Consider the following 23769-nt stretch of genomic DNA (forward strand, 5'->3'; position numbering starts at 1 on the left):
ATAAAATAAAAGCAATTATTTGAACCTTACAGCCATTAAGATCTGAATTCACTTAACATTCCCTAAGACCTCCCCTTGCACTTCTAGCATTTTAGTTATTGTTACCTGGGTAGATGCAAATCCTTGATAAGATCACATGGTATCCTAGTCCCCAACCAATCCATACTGTATGTAATTAGAATAAACAAAGACTAATGTTTATTATTGTTAAATGAAATAATAACCACATAGTTATTAAAACTCAACAAATACATTTTCATATCAGTCATGTCCACTCATAGACTGGGCGACTAACACGCCCCACCAAGGCCACGTGCAACCACATGGCATCCCCCAACACATCACAGCCAAGTGCCAATGACATTTTGCATAAAAAAACAAAACTGGAACAGCACTGGAAAAAGTGAAAAAAAAAAAAGAATATTTAGATGGAGTGCACGTCTCACCGCACAGGACCCTTCTGTTCGGCTTCAATCCAATAGTAAAAGTAGGAGACAACTTGATTTTTTATTCACATCAGACGCAACGTTTCGGCTGGTACTTCAGCCTTTCTCAAGCGTGATGACATTTTGGAGACCAACATGAAAAACATCATTGCCCACATCAGACAGGTGCATCAAGTCGTCTCTAAACGGACCAGGCAGCGTTTTCTCCTGGTCTACATGACAGGACTTACCCAGGTCATTACCTGCCAAATGTTGTATAAGGAGGTATGGAAGTGGCCAAGTTTTCTTTAATCTTAAAACTTAAGACGTCAACTGTGACCATAGCAGGCCCTTGAACCCAAACCAATAAATCTTAATTTTAGTAAAATCATGTCCTAAATTTTCAATACCATGTCTTTGAAATGCCCTCTGATGGGACCAATGAATAAAAGAATGTCCAAGCATCCAAATTACGGTCTAACCTAAGTTAAACCAATAAATGAGGACGAACATTTATTTTAAACTTATTTGAATGCCATCTACCAAGTCTTTTAATGACGGAATCAGAAAGTCCCAAAGATGCCGCTTCTGTAGCAGCACCAACTCTAAATCAGTGAGATGAAAAGCCAAGGTGTTTTAAAGCCTTTTTGTGAACAACATTAAATTGCGCTCTAGTCATATTAGATCTATCTAAATCCATAAGAAGAGCTCATTGAACCCTTGGTTTAACATCACATCAAGCATGCATGGCCCCAACCGAGCAACAGAGAGGATCATTCAAGGAATTCAAAAAAATACAAGTTCCCAAACCTCTTTGGTCAGTCTTGGATTTACTAATGAACAACGAAACAGAGTTGGCTTCTAAATCCAGGATGGATATAAGGAGAGGTGATAGAGCAGATTTATTATAAGAGAAAAATTCACTCACCATCAGCGCTGCAAAAAACGACAGAATGATAGTGGACGGAAACAACCGCGCTTCATAAGGGGATTAACACACTACATCTAAAGCAGAACACAATTTTCTCATTAGCGCCAGAGAGATAGGCCATTTTTTTAATAATAACATTTTTTGTAAAATTAAAGACCCCCATCAATCTGAAAAAGAAGGCCAAACCAGACAAAATCTTTGTATTACTGACAAGTATTCACTACCCATCAACTCAGATACAAATGATAAGCCAGTGTTGATGGTTGAGGAATATGTATCAATATTCAGGACTGAACAAAAATTGCACCATTTTTGCCATGCAACTGAATAACTGGCCCATGATTTTTTGGCTATAGAGTTTGGCAGACAGCTTTCAATCAGTCCCAAATGACATCCCACAATGACCTCAGAGAAACAACACCTTCCTTCCAACTCTCCAGCGCTAGTTCCAGGAATTTGGCAATCTGGAAATGCGAGAGCGCATCCGCCAACACATTAGAATACCCCTCTATGTAACGTGCCTTCAACCTGATATTATTCTCTAAACATAGCAACAGAATGCGACTAAGGACCTTAACAACATTATCATTCTTTGCAGACAGACAATTATGGCAAAAATTACACCTTTGTTTCCTGAGTGCAAGGGAATGCGTTTGTTCCTAAATCACCCAGACCAAATGTATAAAGCCACTACAACTGGAAACAATTCCATCAGGACTATGTTCAACAATCCAGCTATCAGGCCACAGCAGATGACCATTCCGTGCCACAAACAGCCCATAACCAATAGATCCTGCAGTATCCGTAAACAAATTGAGAGCAGACAAGAAAGACAGCCAATAAGCTTTGACTCTTATTTAATTGAACTTTCTTCTTAGGTGATATACTTTCAATGGACACTTTCGTTTTCTCTAATTTCGCCATGGGCAACCTAAATTTCATTCTCAAAATATCAGTCGTAATGTCCAATACCTGACAGGGATAAACAGTCTTCTTATTGGCCAAAGGGGTCAAAATTAAATCCTAGGCAATTGTATCATTCTGGACCAATCGGCAATATAAAATAGTTAAGACAGGGGTCTTAACAGAAGTTTGGTTATTGGGGGGGGGGGGGGAAGAGTTTTTTTTTGTTCATGAAGTGGTAGCCATATATATTAGGAATCACATAGGCTATTACATTGAGGGAATTTGTTTAAAGCGGCTGTGGCCATTTAAGGTTCTATGGGTCCTATTACACGGAGCAATAATGGGCCGAATCTCTTTGCAGTGATATGTATGCTATACATTTTACCAGAAACAGAGGAATGGCTGATACTAGATACAGGATGAGAAGATATTGTATACACCATATGGATGTCTTTGGTGAAAACCAGTAGGTGCGGCACATGTGGCATTCCAGCTTATTCTGGAGCCAAGGTATTAAGTAGGGTTTTTGGAAAACATGAGAACATGGTAACACTGGGTCACGCTTTCCAGTCTTAAAATTTATTACACAGATTGTACAGTCCAGGGGTTTATTCTCTGCAGTAGACTGAGACGGGAGGCTCTTGATCACCTGGGCTCTGGTGTTTTCTTGGGGTGGTCTCTCCTGCACTGTTATGCTCTCTGCCACTTCCAATGGTGTTTGTGGTTTTGAAAGTGGCTGCTCAGTGCTTGAGCATGGTGCTGGTTCTTCTAGGAGAACAGGCTCAGGCTGGGATACCGCTGGAGATGCAGGTACAGACAGTGGATGTGCATAATGTCTTGATTCTCCTCCCACCAGAACCTTTTGTTCCAGAGCATTCCATGGATTTAAGTCTGTAACAATTTCTGTAACAATATATTAAATATTAGAATGAATTTTGTACTCTGAAATCCCACCCACACCCATTGTTCCCACTATACTACTGTCTATAAACAAGGAACAACTAAAAAGGCAGATTCCTAAATAAGAAAGAAATCTACCCGAAAATTGTCAAAGTCAACAAAATATCCAAAAGTTGTATTGATGAATGTGTACTCTGGATGCAGTAGTAGCAGAAAACTGCTTCTCTGGGAACCAAAGATAATTTTGACTACGCCTCCGCTAAACAGTAGTCTTGGCAAAGCATCCACTAAAGAAATGGCACCAAAATGGCTGCTGTCAAAGTTTTTATAGGTTCATGGCTCTGATGAACTATTGGACTATTATGATTTGAAGTGACTTTAGGATTTTTTTTTTTATTAATGTGGGACTCCTTTAATATGTGACATCTATGAAGACACACGGCCACCCACTGCATTACCTAAAGCAAGTACAAATGAATGGATATGGCCATGTTTTGTTTTTTTATTACACAGGGGGTACACAGTTACTAATAACCTTATTAGATGATATTACATTTTAGACAACTTTTGTTGAGCCAATCCACATGGCACAATGTGAGCCACTATGCCAACAAGCCATGATGGGAAATCCCTCAAAAATAACCTTGGCCTTCTCATTAGTATTCTTCAAACCCAAATTGGATATACCTAGGCCAGTGTTGGACAGGCATGAAGTCACAATGAAAAGAGGCATGACACAAAGCCCTCCAGCTCTCTATGGAAACCATATCTTAGCCAAGAAAGCAAATTATCTGTAATTCAATTTAAAATGTAATTGAAGGAATTAGCTAATTCCAAACTAAATTCCATAAAATAAAAGCAATTATTTGAACCTTACAGCCATTAAGATCTGAATTCACTTAACATTCCCTAAGACCTCCCCTTGCACTTCTAGAATTTTAGTTATTGTTACCTTTAGTTATTGTTACCTGGGTAGATGCAAATCCTTTTTTTTTTTTTTTTTTTATTTAACATTCTTTTTATTTTATGATAAAAAAAGAGAATTAACAAATAACAGGAACAATTCATCTAACAAAAAACAAATACATACATCAAATTCATAAATAAAACAGAAAACACCACATATAATACAACCTTATCACCTTTTACCCACCCCCCCTCCCCCATCCGCTAAGATAGGGAACAAACAAACAAAAAAAAAAAAAACCATCAATAATATTTTTCATACATAGTAACACATCTTTCCCAGTCTATAACTTCCGGGTCTTCCCTTGCTGACCAATTCCGTATTAACACCAATCTGGCATAAAAAACTAATCTCACTAAGGTCCTTCTATTATCTCTCGAAACTTTAATACTACTTGTATCGCCCAATAGAACGGACTGAATCTCTCTAGGGATTTTCACCCCTACATCATTCTCCACTCTCTGAAGAATTAAGGACCAAAATTGAAAATTTTTTTCACATGTCCACAACCTGTGTATATAGTCTGTTCCACTCACTCCACACCTAGGGCATTGATCATGCGGTTTATACCCGATCTTGTACAGAAAAACTGGAGAGTAATATAAGCGATGAACCAAGTTGAACTGTACAAGCTGGTGATTTCCGGATCTGGAAACCCTTTTTATGTTCTTAAAAATTAGGGACCAATTCCAATTCACCTCTTTACCCAATTCTATTTGCCATTTTTGACAACTTCTACCCCTCAGAGAGGAGGCCATTACATTGTTGCTTAAATGTTTATACAAAAATGATATTTCTTTTTTCATAATACTCTGATCCATTAGTTTCCCCACTAGCCAGTCCCGCTCTTCCACTTGCAGCGAATTATATTTTAAATCTGCCCTCAGAGCTGTTCTCAAACCCTCAAATTCTAGCCATAGACCAGGGTCAATATTAAGCTCCTCTTTTACCATTACCCAACTTTTAATTACCTCCCCCCTAACCATATCTCCAATTCTCTTAATCCCCAGATTGTGAAACCTCTCTACTGTCTCCAGATTACCCGTTCTATATAAATGTATATTTCCCCAGATCGGTGCAAAGTCACAGACCCCTTTAATACCACGTGTCTTTTTTAGTTCTTTCCACACTTTTATAAGCAATTTTACCATGGTCCAATGTCTAAAATCCCCCATTTCTGAGCTCCCTGCCTCCAATTTCTGAAAGATATCCCAATCACAATTCTCCCCTACTACTCCCACTTGATCAAAAAAAAAACTTGTTCTATATTTCACTAACCAGTATACTTGTGAGGCCAACCAGTATCTTTTTACATCTGGAACACCCAAACCACCCTTCTCTCTGGGGATATATAAGTACTCTATTTTTATTCTAACTCTACCTCTCCCCCAAATCAAGGCGTTAAATAAAGATCTAATACGTCTAAACAATTTCTCCTCAATACAACAGGGGGAGGCCGCAAACAAAAATAATAACTTAGGGAGACACACTGACCTGATTAAAGTAATTCTATCTACCCTCGATATTGGGAGATTCCGCCATACTTCTATCTTCTTAGCTAGCTCATCAACTACCGGTTTGGTATTTAGACTGTTAAATTCTTCCAGACTCCTAGAGACCCTCACCCCCAGATATCTAAAGGACTCCTCCCCCTCCAGCGATCTCAAAGGGTAGATGCAAATCCTTGATAAGATCACATGGTATCCTAGTCCCCAACCAATCCATACTGTATGTAATTAGAATAAATAAAGACTAATGTTTATTATTGTTAAATGAAATAATAACCACATAGTTATTAAAACTCAACAAATACATTTTCATATCAGTCATGTCCACTCATAGACTGGGCGACTAACACGCCCCACCAAGGCCACGTGCAACCACATGGCATCCCCCAACACATCACAGCCAAGTGCCAATGACATTTTGCATAAAAAAAACAAAACTGGAACAGCACTGGAAAAAGTGAAAAAAATAAGAATATTTAGATGGAGTGCACGTCTCACCGCACAGGACCCTTCCGTTCGGCTTCAATCCAATAGTAAAAGTAGGAGACAGCGTTTCTTGTGAAAAAACGTGATTTTTTATTCACATCAGACGCAACGTTTCGGCTGGTACTTCAGCCTTTCTCAAGCGTGATGACATTTTGGAGACCAACATGAAAAACATCATTGCCCACATCAGACAGGTGCATCAAGTCTTCTCTAAACGGACCAGGCAGCGTTTTCTCCTGGTCTACATGACAGGACTTACCCAGGTCATTACCTGCCAAATGTTGTATAAGGAGGTATGGAAGTGGCCAAGTTTTCTTTAATCTTAAAACTTAAGACGTCAACTGTGACCATAGCAGGCCCTTGAACCCAAACCAATAAATCTTAATTTTAGTAAAATCATGTCCTAAATTTTCCATACCATGTCTTTGAAATGCCCTCTGATGGGACCAATGAACAAAAGAATGTCCAAGCATCCAAATTACGATCTAACCTAAGTTAAACCAATAAATGAGGATGAACATTTATTTTAAACTTATTTGAATGCCATCTACCAAGTCTTTTAATGACGGAATCAGAAAGTCCCAAAAATGCCGCTTCTGTAGCAGCACCAACTCTAAATCAGTGAGATGAAATGCCAAGGTGTTTTAAAGCCTTTTTGTGAACAACATTAAATTGCGCACTAGTCATATTAGATCTATCTAAATCCATAAGAAGAGCTCATTGAACCCTTGGTCTAACATCACATCAAGCATGCATGGCCCCAACCGAGCAACAGAGAGGATCATTTAAGGAATTCAAAAAAATACAAGTTCCCAAACCTCTTTGGTCAGTCTTGGATTTACTAATGAACAACGAAACAGAGTTGGCTTCTAAATCCAGGATGGATATAAGGAGAGGTGATAGAGCAGATTTATTATAAGAGAAAAATTCACTCACCATCAGCGCTGCAAAAAACGACAGAATGATAGTGGACGGAAACAACCGCGCTTCATAAGGGGATTAACACACTACATCTAAAGCAGAACACAATTTTCTCATTAGCGCCAGAGAGATAGGCCATTTGTTTAATAATAATTGTAAAATTAAAGGCTCCCATCAATCTGAAAAAGAAGGCCAAACCAGACAAAATCTTTGTATTACAGCCAAGTATTCACTACCCATCAACTCAGATACAAATGATAAGCCGATGTTGATGGTTGAGGAATATGTATCAATATTCAGAACTGAACAAAAATTGCACCATTTTTGCCATGCAACTGAATAACTGGCCCATGATTTTTTGGCTATAGAGTTTGGCAGACAGCTTTCAATCAGTCCCAAATGACATCCCACAACGACCTCAGAGAAACAACACCTTCCTTCCAACTCTCCAGCGCTAGTTCCAGGAATTTGGCAATCTGGAAATGCGAGAGCGCATCAGCCAAGACATTAGAATACCCCTCTATGTAACGAGCCTTCAACCTGATATTCTCTAAACATAGCAACAGAATGCGACTCAGGACCTTAACAACATTATCATTCTTTGCAGACAGACAATTTATGGCAAAAACTACACCTTTGTTTCCTGAGTGCAAGGGAATGCGTTTGTTCCTAAATCACCCAGACCAAATGTATAAAGCCACTACAACTGGAAACAATTCCATCAGGACTATGTTCAACAATCCAGCTATCAGGCCACAGCAGATGACCATTCCATGCCACAAACAGCCCATAACCAAAAGATCCTGCAGTATCCGTAAACAAATTAAGAGCAGACAAGAAAGACAGCCAATAAGCTTTGACTCTTATTTAATTGAACTTTCTTCTTAGGTGATATACTTTCAATGGACACTTTAGTTTTCTCTAATTTCGCCATGGGCAACCTAAATTTCATTCTGAAAAAAACGGTAGTAATGTCCAAAGAGTCCAATACCTGACAGGGATAAACAGTCTTTTCATTGGCCAGAGGGATACCAATCACAAATGTTCTGAAATGCGTTGAGCAAACCAAGGCAAATACCATTATCCCATGGACCAATGAAAAAAAAGTCGTCAAGATAATGGATGACACTATTTTGACCGGATACATAAAATATAACCCAATTTATAAATGTGGAAATTTTTTCAAAACAACGTCATGGAAAAGCCATGGTAGTAGGCATTTGTCAATGTATTATCAACATTAAATCCAAGGGAATAATTCTGGACCAATCTAAAATAGTTAAGACATGGGTCTTTACAGAAGTTTTCCTATGAAAGAGTTTTTTTTGTAAATGAAGAGGTAGACATTTATTAGGAATTACATGGAGGGAATTTGTTTAAAACGGCTGTGCTCATTTAGGGCTCTAAAGAGAAACAAACGTTAACTTACAGAATAGCTATCTATATCTATAGGGGGCAAAGAGACAACGAGAGACAGTTTTCTTTCACCCCAAGGAGAGGCATTTAGCAAAAAATTACCCTCAGAAATGTAATGTGATAAAATGGTGTAAAGTATATAGTCCCCAGTGCAGAAAGTCTACATTTCATTTCCCATCCACACAATACTGAGCATTTCTTACACTAGATTAACAGGAGGTGTTATGGTAAATCTATGACAGCAGGGTTTATGAGTCATAGTCTGTCGCTGGTTGTTTTCTCATTGCGGGGATTATGTTGGTGACGTCACGGCCCAGAATTGTTGCCTTAAATGTTTGTTTAGGGGGAGGGGGGTTATAGAGACCCTTTTAATTATTCCATGTATAGATTGCATATCCTATTATTTTCTAGACATCTGTAACCAATAAATCCAAGATGTTTTTAGGATTGTGACAGAATCTTGTATTTACCACTTCCTTTAGTGGAAGTAACTTTGGCCATTGTCAGACGTGGGTCCCTTGCATTTATACAGAACATGTACATGTCCCCTATGAGTCCATTGTAATCCTTGTTGCTATTATTTTACACACAGGACATACAAGACAATCTAATAAGTTATAATGAAACAGATCCTAGATGCAAGTCATTCCTCCAGAGTGGCCTCCTGTGTTGGATTATGAGCTCATTGTTGTGTCAGCCCAGTAGTCTGGTCTGACTTTGCCTTGTGCAGATATTTGGAATACAATGGGTCTAATTGCACCAAACCCCTCAGTCTAAAGTACCAGTCAATGGATGGACCTCCTGTACACTGGCCCTATACCAAGGAAATGGGATAGATATGTAGATAAAACACTGCTGGAGGATCTGTGTGTCTGGCTGTGGCCTCAACCATAAATACACTTGTATTTCTTAAACATCCAGTTTAAGAAAAAAATTACATAAAAAAAAAATTATATACATTTAAAACATACATAAACATATACCACACGTACATTAAATGTTTGCACATACATTTAGAACCAGACTGGACCCAACAGCACTCGCTTATTGACTAAATTATTGTCACAAATTCTCCCCTCCTTTATAAAATTATAGATACACACATACATACACATAAACACTCAAACATACACACATACATGCACATACACATACATACATACATACATACACACATAGGCAAGGATGCACAGATACTCACGTATAGCTGTTATTTGGGCATAACCATACACACATACATATACACATAGGCAAGGATGCACAGATACTCACGTATAGCTGTTATTTGGGCATAACAATGCTGTATATGTCAATATATGTCTCCATCTAGTGGACAACTTTGTTGTTTGCAGGGAAACTATCAGCAGGTAAGGGCATTGTAAGGAGGATTATGTTGCCTTTAATGCAATAAAAAAAAAAAAAAAACTAATGGGAAGGCATTGTGTAAATTAGATGAACCTTATATAGGAGATCATTTACAATAGATTGGGACGCTTAGTTTAGTTTACTTAGCCGGCTGTATAGATGTATTTACCTGGTCTGTAAGTATAACTGATCAGCTTGCTGTGATCGACCCAGTTTTGACAGTGGAATTTAAATGGTTAACTCGCTACCACGAACGATCGGTTCTTGCTGGCTAATAGCCACATTCCCCGGCTACTAATAGCACCTGGGAGCGGCACGGTACAGAGAGGTATTTATTGGCGCCATAATTTAAATATAAGTCATTGGTCATCAATGGGTTAAAGCACCCTAAGGCCGGGTTCACACTGAATTGTCCGCCGCAGAATGCCGTTAGCGTCCCTCTTATAATGTGAGTCTATGGGAGGCGCGCACTCCTGCTCTGTCCGCGCTGAAGAATGAACATGTTCATTGTTCAGCGCTGAGAGACGCTGTGAGAACAGCAGCGCGCGCCTCCCATAGACTCACATTATGAGAGGGAGGCTAATGGCATTCCGCAGCGGACAATTCCGCCGCGGAATTCCACTAGTTTTGCTCAGTGTGAACCCGGCCTAAAGCCAATGGGGGAGATTTATCAAACATGGTGTAAAGTCAAACTGGCTCAGTTGCCCCTAGCAACCAATCAGATTCCACCTTCCATTCCTCACAGACTCTTTGGAAAATAAAAGGTGGAATCTGATTGGTTGCTAGGAGCAACTGAGCCAGTTTCACTTTACACCATGTTTGCTAAATCTCCCCCTATATGCTTTGGGGGATTTATCATATACTGTACATGCTTTTTTTTCTCCCATTTTTTCCATGTTTATTTTTATATTAGGAAAATCACTGCTTGTTAATTTTTTGCACAGGTATGCAAGGTGTGATTGGTGGGCACGCCAGCCTTCTTTGTAAACATTTTATAAAAGTGTTGCTTTTTTAGCTAGAAAGTCTCCCGTAAAACACCCCCACAGCCAAATTAGTATTAGAAAAATAACATTAGGCAGCACTCGCTTACCGTGCATATTACAAGGCTTGGTAATCATGCTGGTAGGGCTACGCGGACATTTTTACCAATGTCTGTGCTGTCCTTGCTTTCATTAACCATCAGCCGTAGATCACTTATTATAAGGAGTGATGTGCAGCTGGCGGACGATGATTTTTTCACATGTTGAAAGACAACAATTAGCCGACAAGCAAGTGTTTGCTTCCTTGTCAGCTGATCGTTGCCTCTATTACACAAGGAGATGTCTGCCTGATTCTTCAGATAATTCCTCTGTGTAATAGGGCCTTAAAGTGTCACTGTCATTTTAAAAACTTTTGACATGTCATAGAGACGTAAAAAACAGCTAAAATTACCCACACCTCTATGCCTCCGTTCACACTGTAGGCTGCACGCTGCACGTGGCTTAAATACATACAAAGAGGCAAAACAAAACAGAAAGTGCAACAACAATTCACAGGTGCAAGTGCTTACCGTACATACACAATGTCTTGTGGATGCTATAAATAGAGATTTGGCTCCTATATGCCCATTGTAGGCTTATTGTTAGCCCAGGAGAGGCCATTGCTAGTGTGAAAATGCTAGAGTAGGGACCATGTCTCTGAGGACACCTCAAGGTGGTGACATGGTACACTCTGTAACATAGTGACATGGTACACTCTGTAACGTAGTGACATGGTACACTCTGTAACGTAGTGACATGGTACACTCTGTAACGTAGTGACATGGTACACTCTGTAACGTAGTGACATGGTACACTCTGTAACGTAGTGACATGGTACACTCTGTAACGTAGTGACATGGTACACTCTGTAACGTAGTGACATGGTACACTCTGTAACGTAGTGACATGGTACACTCTGTAACGTAGTGACATGGTACACTGTAACGTAGTGACATGGTACACTCTGTAACCTGGTGACATGGTACACTCTGTAACCTGGTGACATGGTACACTCTGTAACCTGGTGACATGGTACACTCTGTAACCTGGTGACATGGTACACTCTGTAACCTGGTGACATGGTACACTCTGTAACCTGGTGACATGGTACACTCTGTAACCTGGTGACATGGTACACTCTGTAACCTGGTGACATGGTACACTCTGTAACCTGGTGACATGGTACACTCTGTAACCTGGTGACATGGTACACTCTGTAACCTGGTGACATGGTACACTCTGTAACCTGGTGACATGGTACACTCTGTAACCTGGTGACATGGTACACTCTGTAACCTGGTGACATGGTACACTCTGTAACCTGGTGACATGGTACACTCTGTAACCTGGTGACATGGTACACTCTGTAACCTGGTGACATGGTACACTCTGTAACCTGGTGACATGGTACACTCTGTAACCTGGTGACATGGTACACTCTGTAACCTGGTGACATGGTACACTCTGTAACCTGGTGACATGGTACACTCTGTAACCTGGTGACATGGTACACTCTGTAACCTGGTGACATGGTACACTCTGTAACCTGGTGACATGGTACACTCTGTAACCTGGTGACATGGTACACTCTGTAACCTGGTGACATGGTACACTCTGTAACCTGGTGACATGGTACACTCCGTAACCTGGTGACATGGTACACTCCGTAACCTGGTGACATGGTACACTCCGTAACCTGGTGACATGGTACACTCCGTAACCTGGTGACATGGTACACTCCGTAACCTGGTGACATGGTACACTCCGTAACCTGGTGACATGGTACACTCCGTAACGTGGTGACATGGTACACTCTGTAACCTGGTGACATGGTACACTCTGTAACCTGGTGACATGGTACACTCTGTAACCTGGTGACATGGTACACTCTGTAACCTGGTGACATGGTACACTCTGTAACCTGGTGACATGGTACACTCTGTAACCTGGTGACATGGTACACTCTGTAACGTGGTGACATGGTACACTCTGTAACCTGGTGACATGGTACACTCTGTAACCTGGTGACATGGTACACTCTGTAACCTGGTGACATGGTACACTCTGTAACCTGGTGACATGGCACACTCTGTAATGTCGTGACATGGTACACTCTGTAACCTGGTGATATGGTACACTGTAACCTGGTAACATGGTAACATATTGTGGCGACATGGTACACTCTGTAACGTGGTGACTTTCTACACTCTGTAACGTGGTGACATGGTACACTCTGTAATGTGGTGACATGGTACACTCTAATGTGGTGACATGGTACACTCTGTAACCTGGTGATATGGTACACTGTAACCTGGTAACATGGTACACTCTGTAACGTGGCGACATGGTACACTCTGTAACGTGGTGACATTGTACACTCTGTAACGTGGTAACATGGTACACTCTAATGTGGTGACATGGTACACTCTGTAATGTGGTGATATGGTACACTCTGTAATGTGGTGACATGGTACACTGTAACCTGGTAACATGGTAACATAACGTGGCGACATGGTACACTCTGTAACGTGGTGACATTGTACACTCTGTAACGTGGTAACATGGTACACTCTGTAACGTGGTAACTTTCTACACTCTAACGTGGTGACATGGTACACTCTAATGTGGTGACATGGTACACTCTAATGTGGTGACATGGTACACTCTAATGTGGTGACATGGTACACTCTAATGTGGTGACATGGTACACTCTAATGTGATGACATGGTACACTCTAATGTGGTGACATGGTACACTCTGTAATGTGGTGACATGGTACACTCTGTAATGTGGTGACATGGTACACTCTGTAATGTCGTGACATGGTACACTCTGTAATGTGGTGACATGGTACACTCTGTAACCTGGTGATATGGTACACTCTGTAACGTGGCGACATGGTACACTCTGTAACCTGGTGACATTGTACACTCTGTAACGTGGTAACATGGTACACTCTGTAACGTGATGACTTTCTACACTCTGTAACGTGGTAACATGGTACACTCTGTAACGTGGTGACATGGTACACTCTAATGTCGTGACATGGTACACTCTGTAATGTGGTGACATGGTACACTCTGTAACGTGGTGACATGGTACACTCTGTTTAATCAAATAGTTTGCTAAGATCCTCATTTTTAACCCTTTCACGACCTGGGGTAGTTGATTCCTCAATTCCCTGGTCGTTTTAGGACATCAGCTTACGGGATCGTAATGATCCCATAAGCTGATGTCCCTATGTCTGCCCCCTGCCGATGTTACACTCTTGTGACAGCGGCAGGGGAGAGAGGGAAGGGGGCACAGCTCCTGGGTGCGCGCTCAGCCTTCCCTCCCTCCCCCCGCCAGCCCCCGTAGCCAGGAAACCTGAGGCTTCCGGTTTTCATGGCTCCCATCGGGGCTCTGCCATCAATTTGCAGAGCCCCAATGGACAGCGGATAAAGAATTCTCCTTCTGTAGAATTCTGGGAATTTTCTGTCAAAAGCCTTATAGATGCTGCGGTCATGCTGACCACAGCATCTATAGGGTTAACTCTCAGTACCAGAGTGCGGCTCCAATGCTGAGAGTTGCAGCGGGTCCTTGGCTATCACTGATAGCCGGGACCCACCGAGGATAACACAGGCATCCTCCGCCTGGTCATCCTGGATCGTAAATAACGTTGTTGCAGCATCAGGCATAGGCTGCAGGGACCTTAATTTACAGTGCGGCGACGGAGGAGGTTAAATATCTACAGAACATGTTTTTATCGTGAGCACACCGAGGGGAGTATATACAGTAAGCACTTGTGCCTGTAGGTTGCTGTTGCACTTTTTTGTTTTTATGTCATAGAAACATGTCAAAAGTTTTGATTTGTCTGAGTGTTCAGACCTGTACTAATCAGGAGAACAAATGGAAGCATGTCCTCTACCCGCTCTGAATTTTAATAAAAGGGTCAAGCTTATAATGGAAGTATATGGAGCCTGACTCTTTTGTTCTTACACAGGCACACTACGGAAAAGAGGCAGAAATTCCAAGCGGAACCCCCGCCTGCAGACTCCGCTCGTAATCCTGCCTGCTATCTGTTTCAATGGGATGCCTCGCTCGCCTCCGCTCTCCGTGCCTCTCCGCTCAAACAATTGATAAATGTTTTCTGTAGTGTGAATGGGCCCTTATGCTTACCCCTTAGGTCCTGGTAGGCCTGGTGACTGATGCTCCTGTAGAATGCAAGGCTCGAAGAATCGGGATAGCCTCAGGTGTACTTGCCCAACATGGCTAGTGAACAGGAACCCAGGAAAACTAGCAGAATCAACTTCTATGAGACTCCTCCACACACTAGCTGACTGACCTGCACTAATCTGAGCATGTGGCTTTCTCCACCTCCTACTTACAACATTTTGAGCAGCATAGTATTGGTGGAGAGGACCCTGGGGAGACAAAAAAGTATCTTTTTGTGAGGTGACCTTTGCAGTGATTGGTCTCAGCAGGGGACAGACAGGATAGAAAGGGTCAGTCATATACACCATTAACCCTTCTCAGTACCCTGCCCATGTGCTTACAGTGATAGGACAGCTTATAGCGACATCTAGTGATGAAAACTCAGTAAGACCCTTTCATCTTTAGATTAGCCTGTAATGTATACAATATCAGTGCCAACCTACACATATACATATATACCAGCAGTGCACATGGGTTCTGGGACACAGCAAGTACATACATTAAATGCAGGGACTTAATGTTACAGTAACTTTTAGAAAAATTGCGCCGGTACCTTGATCGTTTTCAAGATCTCTGCTTGCTGTCAGAGAAAAGGAAAATACTTTTTGATTAGGACTGAGGCCTAGTACAGCTGTATTGCTTCTAATAGCTATTGACCACAATTTATCCAGTCCAGACAGTCCTTGGGGAGCCAGCCTGACTGGACGTGACTACATTAATACTCTGTTACTTACCCTAAAGACTGGATAGAGATGAATGTGGCTGCTGTGGTATATACAGTCTGTCACATAGGAATGGATTGTAGATTGCCTGCAGTTACCGAAACAGCCATTAGTGGGAGCAGAGGAGCTGTTTCGCTGCTTACTAATAAAGATATCTTTCAAAGTTATATAACTTTATTTAAAAAAAAAAATTCACCACAATACCACTTTACACACTTTGATTATCCATTTAGTACCAGTAAGTCACCTGACATCACATATTTTGCTTCCAGATGACCATATAAATAGGGAAAAAAAACTTGCAGAACGGCCTTTATGATGAAGAAAAAAAGTTTTAGGAAAAATATTTTTAAAAAGTTTGTGTTTTTTTTGTTGTCAGAATTAGGCTGATGTACTAACAAAGGCCGGTCTTTAGTGAACGGTAAACCACGGCTGTTGTAAAACTACGTCTGGAATTAATGATCATGAATACTAATTCCGGTCGTGGTTTCACAACAACGTCCGTTGTTTGCACTCGTCTGTACATAGTGGGAACATAGCCTATACAGAAAATGAGTCATTTACAGGTATTTCCCTAAAAGTGACACCAAAAGAAAGAATGCCTGCATATAAGTCTCTAGTGAATGGCGTGTAGGTGATCGGCACGCGGGGCTCCTATTCCTCAATGTCAGCGATAAGTTGTTCTTCCAGTACTTTGTGTCAGGCAGATGCCGGTAACTCAGCTCTATAATTAAGACTTTGTCAACATGAGACAACACCACCGTTACTGTGTCTATGGATACAGGCACCTTGGGAGAAAGTCACATCTAGACGCCGAAAACCTGAGCGACTGTCATAACCACAGGTGATAATGTGCTAGACTGGAGCCATATATGTTTCATATTCACAGCTAAAGAGGATTCATCGGAAGCTTTACTCTCTGAGCTGCGTGTAATCGGCCGGGTCCGGCACACATAGGTGAGTGCAGTCACCATCACCACCAGTCACTACGCAACTATGGGCTTGTAATTCCAGTTTCACATTTACTGCCAATAGGATATAAGCACAGTAAAGCATAGGGATGGGGTTAGTAGGGATCTTTACATATAAGGAAGAGGGGCCCTTAGGACCCCCTAAGGCTCCTGGGCCACGATGGGCATATACTTTACCCTAAGGTGTCAGTACAGTAGCACAAAGATTTAACCCCTTAAGGACCAGGCCTGAAATGACCTTAGGGACCGGGGCCAATTGTCACTTTCGTTTTTTTTCCTCCTCGCCTTCTACAACCCATAACACTTTTCTTTTTCTACAGGGCCATGTGAGTTCTTTTTTTTCATTAACAGGTGTACTTTGTAATGGTATCTTTCAATCTGCCATTAAATGAATGACGGAACCCCCAAAATATCATTTATGGGGTGAACTTGGGTCAAAAAATGTGATTCTGCAAATTTGGGGGGGTCATGTTTACGTTATGCATTTTACGGTAAAACTGCCATTTTTTCTTTATTCTATAGATCAGTCTGAACACAGCAATATGCATATTTTCTAGGTTTTCTAATGTTTTACTATTTTTATTAGCAGTAAAACTTTTATTGCAAATAGGTATATTTAAAATGGCCCTATTGTGACTCCTATAGCACTTTTATATTTTCACCTAGGGGTTCGTATGGGGCATCATTTTTGCGCCATGATCTGTAGTTCTTATATGTCACATTTTTTTCTAGATCAGACGAATTGATCGCTTTTTATAAATTTTTTTATACATAAAGGTAATTTTAAAAAAAGCAATCTCTGCGGGTTTTTTTTTACCACTTTTTGTTTTGTCTTGTATATATTTATATATTATGCACAAACACCTTTGGGAATTTTGCACACTTTTTCTCAATTGGCCAGGAGGCTGCAGAAAACCTTTGCATATTTTTTAATTTTTGTTATGCAAAAAAATGTATTACACTAAAGCTAAAGATATGACTTCAGATTCAGTTAGGTGCAAAATGAAAAAATTGCACACACACTACTTTTAGCATGCAGATTTATATATATATATATATATATATATATATATATATATAATGTGGAACATTAAAAAAAAAGTTCATTAGTAAAAAAAAAAAAATGCACAAAAGCAATGATAAATTCCCCCCAGTGTGTGCATTGATGGATGCTTTTCTATAAACTTTAATAGAAGACATTGTGAGTCATTTTTCAGGGCCGTATAGGATGTCTGCAATCATCTGAAATCTTCATCCGCAATCTGCAAAAATTTAACCCGTAATCTGTATTTTTTCCTGATCAGCAAAAAAAGGGAAGTTGATAAGTGGGAATGGTTTCAAATTATTACCCAGTCTCATTCTTTTACGGATTTGCGGAGGTTATGGACGTTTCATCCGCGGTTACTGACATAACTACGGAACGTGTAAATGTAGCCTTATATAATGTAGGCTGCTTTAGTTGTGATAGTTTTTAAAGGGTTATTCCACTCATACATAAGTTTTGATATCACATAGAAAGAGTATCAGTCCCGGCACTACTAATGACAGCAACACATGTTGTGAATTAGCTCCAACTCACACCTGGTAGCTTGCTTGCGTGGTGCTCTACATACCAAAGTCCAGTATTTACATAAGATAGTGAAGAAAATGAATACTGCGGCAATCACAAAATTGCTGCAAATTTGCAGCAATTTCGTTAGTGACGCAGCATTCATTTTCTTCACTATCTTATGTGAATAACTTTTGATATGTTGCTGCCCATGGTGAGACTAACAACTACTTCCATACTTGTTATTATCTGTTCAGTCTCCTTCCCCCAGTTCTGAGCTGCTGCTTTCTGCTGAAGATACAAAAATCTGTATGTCAGCTTTTCTCTCCGTCTCTCCCTCCTACCCCCTCCCTTCTGAGACGGCTGATGTAAAGTCCCTGACTGGCTGTATCTGCAACACTGTAGCTTCTTTGTATTGTTGGGAGGGTTATTCTGAGGTCAAGTTGCTAATGACCTTACTGGGATTAATAAGAATAGAGAGTAAGGGTGGTTTCAAACGTAGCGAATAACAGTGTATTTCATGTTGCAAAATCTGCTGCAATTCCTGGCACTATCCTTTTGAATAGGTTTACATAGTTAACCTGCAGCGGCCCGGTGAATACTTTAACGGTCCGCGTTCCGTCCTGCTTCTGACGTCCCGCTCAGCCAATCAGTGGCTGCAGCGGGACAGCGCATTGATTAGCCGAGCGGGATGTCAGGGAGCCACAGAAGCAGGCTGAGACAGGAAACGAAGTGCTCAGCTGAGTGCTTCTCTCCACCTATTCTAGTTATCGGGGATCACTCAGCTCCCAGACCCTGATCAAAATTTTTGAGTACTCTCTATGACATGTCAAAAGTTTTCTTAAAATGACAGTAACACTTAGTTAAATGTTCACTATGGTGCTTATAATTCAGCACTGTATGTATGGGTATTTGTACGTTATATGACAGTATTATTACGTTTTCGTTACCTATGATTTTTAGTCAGTATATTCACGTCACGTTCAGCTGCACATAAAAGGAGATGATTTAGCAAGAACTTCAGCAACGTTACATTTCTTGAAAGGTATTTAATCAAATAGGAAAGAACAATGCTAGACCTCAGGCTTTAAACAAGCGTCTCCACGGTCATGTCAGGCAGCGTCTATTCTTTAGAGGTCAGTCCCCTTTTTTAGTTTGTTTAAATGGAGCCTGTCACGATGACAATGCAGCGTGATCTGTCAGCATTATGTTATGGAGCAGGATTGGTGAAGATTAATATAGAGGTCTGAGTAAATATAACATGTTGATTGAGATTTTTTGCTCATTCTGGGTTTAGGAGTCCAGTGGGCGGTCACTAATTACAACAACCCACTGGACTCCGGTATCAATCTGCTCAGCTCCTCTATAACATGATGCTGGCAGGCCAGACTTTCTGTACAATATGATGCATTGCCTTTCAATGGTGACTACTGACATGAATCGGCAGCTTCCTCTTTGTCCCAGAGCTCAAATGCCCTCCAGTTCAACATTGGCGACTGAACTCAAGTTCAACTCAAAACCAAACTCAAGCACAAGGGGACATGATCTGAGGTTAGTAGGGGGAAATATCAGAAGCAACATGAGAAAATATTACTTTACTGAAAGAGTAGTAGATGCTTGGAACAAACTTCCAGCAGATGTGGTAGATAAATCTACAATAACTGAATATAAACCTGCCTGGTGTATACATATATCTATCCTAAGATAATAAGAAGGGAAATACTAAAAGGGCCGACTAGATGGACCAGAGGGGCTCTTCTGCCAACAACAGTCTATGTTTCTATTTACTATTTAAATGCCGTCTATGTCCATGGTAGTAAAACATTTTTACATATGTAATACGCATTGCAATTTTATACCAGTCCCTTGAAGCCCAACAAAGATTCCATGGGCTGTCTAGTATAATGCTTACCCTACACCATAAAGGGAACTTATCTTGTTAAAAATACAGTACAAGCAGTGCCAGGTTATGGCGCAGGAAACATTGAGCAGATTGATACATTTTTACTTCAGCTCATATTGACCAGATAAGTCCATTGAGTGGTCCTAATCAGTGACTGACAGCTATCTTTGTATGATTGTATGTACAGAAAAAGCTGGCAATCTCCTGAGTAGGAACACCTACTGAACTGCTCTGGACTCCTAATATCAGAAAGAGCTGGTAATCATTAAATAGGAACGCCCACTTGACTCCTTATATAAGAAACAGCTGCAATCTATGAGTAGGAATGCCAACTGGACTCCTGATATCAAAAACAGCTTGTAATCTATAAGTAGAAACACCCTCTGGACTCCGGATATCAGTAACAGGTGGAAATCTATGAGTAGGAAAGCCCACTAGACTCCTAATATCAGAAACAGCTGGTAATCTATGAGTGGTAACGCCCTCTGAACTCCTGATATCAGTAACAGTTGATAATCACTGAGTAGGAACGCCCACTGGACTCCTGATATCAGAAACAGCTGGTAATCTATGAGTAGGAACGCCCACTGGACTCCTGATATCAGAAACAGCTGGAAATCTATGAGTAGGAACGCCCTCTGGACTCCTGATGTCTGAAACAACTGGTAATCTATGAGTAGGAACGCCCACTGGACTCCTGATGTCTGAAACAACTGGTAATCTATGTAGGAAGGCCCTTAGTGGACTCCTGATATTGAAAATATTTGGCATTTAGAGTCTGAAGGTTTCTTCTAGATGCCTGATCCATGGAGGCTCACCTGCTGGTGTGCCCCATGATCACAAGAACAAGGGTCCTGGAGGAGTAATCGAATGTAAGTGCCACCTTTCCATTAGAACTGTATGAAACTGCCAGAACTAGCCTAGCGCTGCACATGGCTGCCTATAGCAGGCCCGCAGGCCTTGAAGGGAGTGGCTGTGTGCAACAAACCTGGGACCCTTGGGGAACATTTATCAAGCAGTCTTATGTTAGGTTTGTCCTCCGTTGCTCATAGCAACCAATCACAGCTCATCTTTCATTTTACCAGAGCTCATTCACATTTGAAAGCTGAGTTGTAATTGGTTGCTATAGGCAACAGAGGACAAACTTACTGTAAGACGGTGCGATAAACGTCCCCACTTGTTCTGAGCTGTCAGACCCCGACCAGTCAGACACTTATCATTAGTGATAGGTGGTAGGTTTTCATTATGGAAAAACCCCTTGAAGGCCAAAATTGGCTCAGTCCTTAAAGGAGCGCTCCCATCTTAGAAAGTGATCCGTGGGGGTTAAACCTTTGGGACTCCCATCAGTTTTCCTTGATAGGGCTTCACCCCAGTCCTCTGAAAAGTCAAGTGACTAAAACTGACCGATCTGCGAAGGAAACACCCTATAACTATGAGTGTGAGCATGGCCTTATACCATATAATAGTCAGTGTTGGTATTATACCATTATAATAACTATACATGCATTAGGCTGGGTTCATACTGGGTTTTTACAGTCCATTTTTTCATCCATTTAAAAAAAAACAGATGTATTTGTGTGCAGCCATTTTGATCCGTTTTTTCAGTGACATCCATTGTAAAAAAAAAAAAATATATATATATATATATATAGAGAGAGAGAGAGAGAGAGAGAGAGAGAGAGAGAGAGCGCACACAAATGCATCAGCTTTTCCATCCATTTTTTCATCAGTTTTTTTGCCTAAGGCTGGGTTCACACCACGTTTTTGCAATCCATTTTTTTCATACGTTTTTGCAAAAAACGGATGAAGTAAAGGATGGAAAAATGGGTGCATGTGTGTGCATCCATTTTGATCAATTTTTTCATTGACTTCCATTATAAAAAAAAAAACGCATTACAACGCATGCGTTTTTTTTTTTACATACACAAAAATGTAGCTGACTACTTTTTTGTGTATGTTAAAAAAAAATTGATGCATTTTGATGTTTTTTTTAATAATGGAAGTCAATAGAAAAACACACATGCATCCGTTTTTTGCAAAAATGTATGAAAATAACCAATAACCAAAACGTGGTGTGAGCTTATGCAAAAACGAATGAAAAATGGATGTACATTATTTGTGTACATTTGTTTTGATCCGTTTTTCCATTGACTTTCATAGTAAAAAAAACAAACAAAAAAACGGATCAAAACGCATCCTTTATTTTGACGTACGCAAGAACGTGATCGACCACATTTTTATTTATGATAAAAAAACGGATGTGATTTGATCAGTTATCATGAATGGAAGTCAGCGAAAAAACAGATCAAAACGGATACAAACAAATACATCCATTTTTCATCCGTTTTTTGCATAAAAAAACAGACTACGAAAAGACAGTGTGAACCCAGCCTTACATAGCAATAATAATAATAATGGTAGTTGTAGCTGCCTTATATCAGTAGAAATAAAAATGACACTCGCTGTATGTGTCACATAATCTTGTACTGTGGAAAACCAAACATATGTGAACGCTGTGACCCATAGAAATGTTCTACACGACACAATAGAGCAAGGTTCTCCTATGAGTAAATAAGTGCTGCTAAACAGCCGGAGGGGTATACAGTAATTGTACAGGCCAGGGCGGCCCTCACCATGCACTGTGTATTCCCTATGGGGCCTATACTTTACTTTCAGAAATCTTATGAAGAAGAGCTGTAGTCTGGTTTGTAGCTGCAATATTCTATATACTGGGCGACAGTAGACACCTAATATTATGTTATTGTGACTCCATGGTTAACCCCTTAACGACATCGGGCGTACGTATACGCCCCCGCAGGGTGGGCTTTAACGCAAACGGGCGTATAGGTACGTCCGATGTTTCCCCGATCGCTGTGTGTTCACACACAGCGGTCGGGGAAGATGGCCTGCTATAATGTATAGCAGGCCATCTCTGCTCGTCGGCACAGGGGGTGATTAACCCCTCCCGTGCCGACGATCGCTGCTATATGCTGATCAATACAGATCAGCATATAGCAGCTGAAAACAGCTTTCCGGGTCATCGGTGGCCCGGAAAGCAATGGCGATTGGTGCTGTCCGAGATAGCACCAATCGCCATTAGTGTCCCCAACAAAGATGGCGCCGATGCCACCCCCACGATCGCATTGATAGGCCGGCCAGTACCGGCCGGCCCATCACGGCGATCATACTGTAAAAAACAGTGTTGCCGAGTTCTGCACCCCTCAGCTAGGTAGCTGAGAGGTGCAGAACAGGTGTGTGTGGTGCAGGTGTACCATACTCACCTGATCTGGGCGTCCGGATCTGCAGTCCGCGCCGTCCTCGCGTCTTCTTCGCGTCGCTTCCGGGTTCGTTCGTCGTGCGTCGGAAATCTTCGGAAACACTCGGGTCTTCGTGTTCGGCGGGCCTCGGTAATCTCCGGCAATCTTCTCTCTACTGCCCCCTAGCGGCTGATCAGTGAATATCATTCACTGATCAGTTGCTTTGGGTTAAAAAGATTTATTTTATTTTTTTCCCAATTTATTTTTTTAAACTTTTTTTGCGCCCTAACGCCGCTGAGTACTAATCAGCATCGCACGTAAGTGCGCCA

The 23769-nt window shown here is 41.0% G+C and overlaps 1 protein-coding gene across 4 annotated transcripts in view; it reads left to right on the forward strand.

Moving 5' to 3' along the window:
• LOC138783004 (transient receptor potential channel pyrexia-like) overlaps window positions 1-23769 on the forward strand; it is a 167189-nt gene that overhangs the window by 30297 nt on the left and 113123 nt on the right. Inside the window, exon 1 of one of the 4 annotated variants that reach the window (XM_069957111.1) lies at window positions 20888-20899. The exons of 2 other annotated variants lie outside the window; for them this stretch is intronic. The gene's annotated coding sequence lies outside the window, so the exon portion shown is untranslated. Of the gene's footprint in view, window positions 1-20887; window positions 20900-20992; window positions 21056-23769 lie in introns of those variants that run through there. One more of the 4 variants, XM_069957112.1, reaches the window with a different exon arrangement.

This window comes from Dendropsophus ebraccatus, chromosome 2 (genome assembly GCF_027789765.1).
Source record: "Dendropsophus ebraccatus isolate aDenEbr1 chromosome 2, aDenEbr1.pat, whole genome shotgun sequence".
Classification (NCBI taxonomy): Eukaryota; Metazoa; Chordata; class Amphibia; order Anura; family Hylidae; genus Dendropsophus; species Dendropsophus ebraccatus.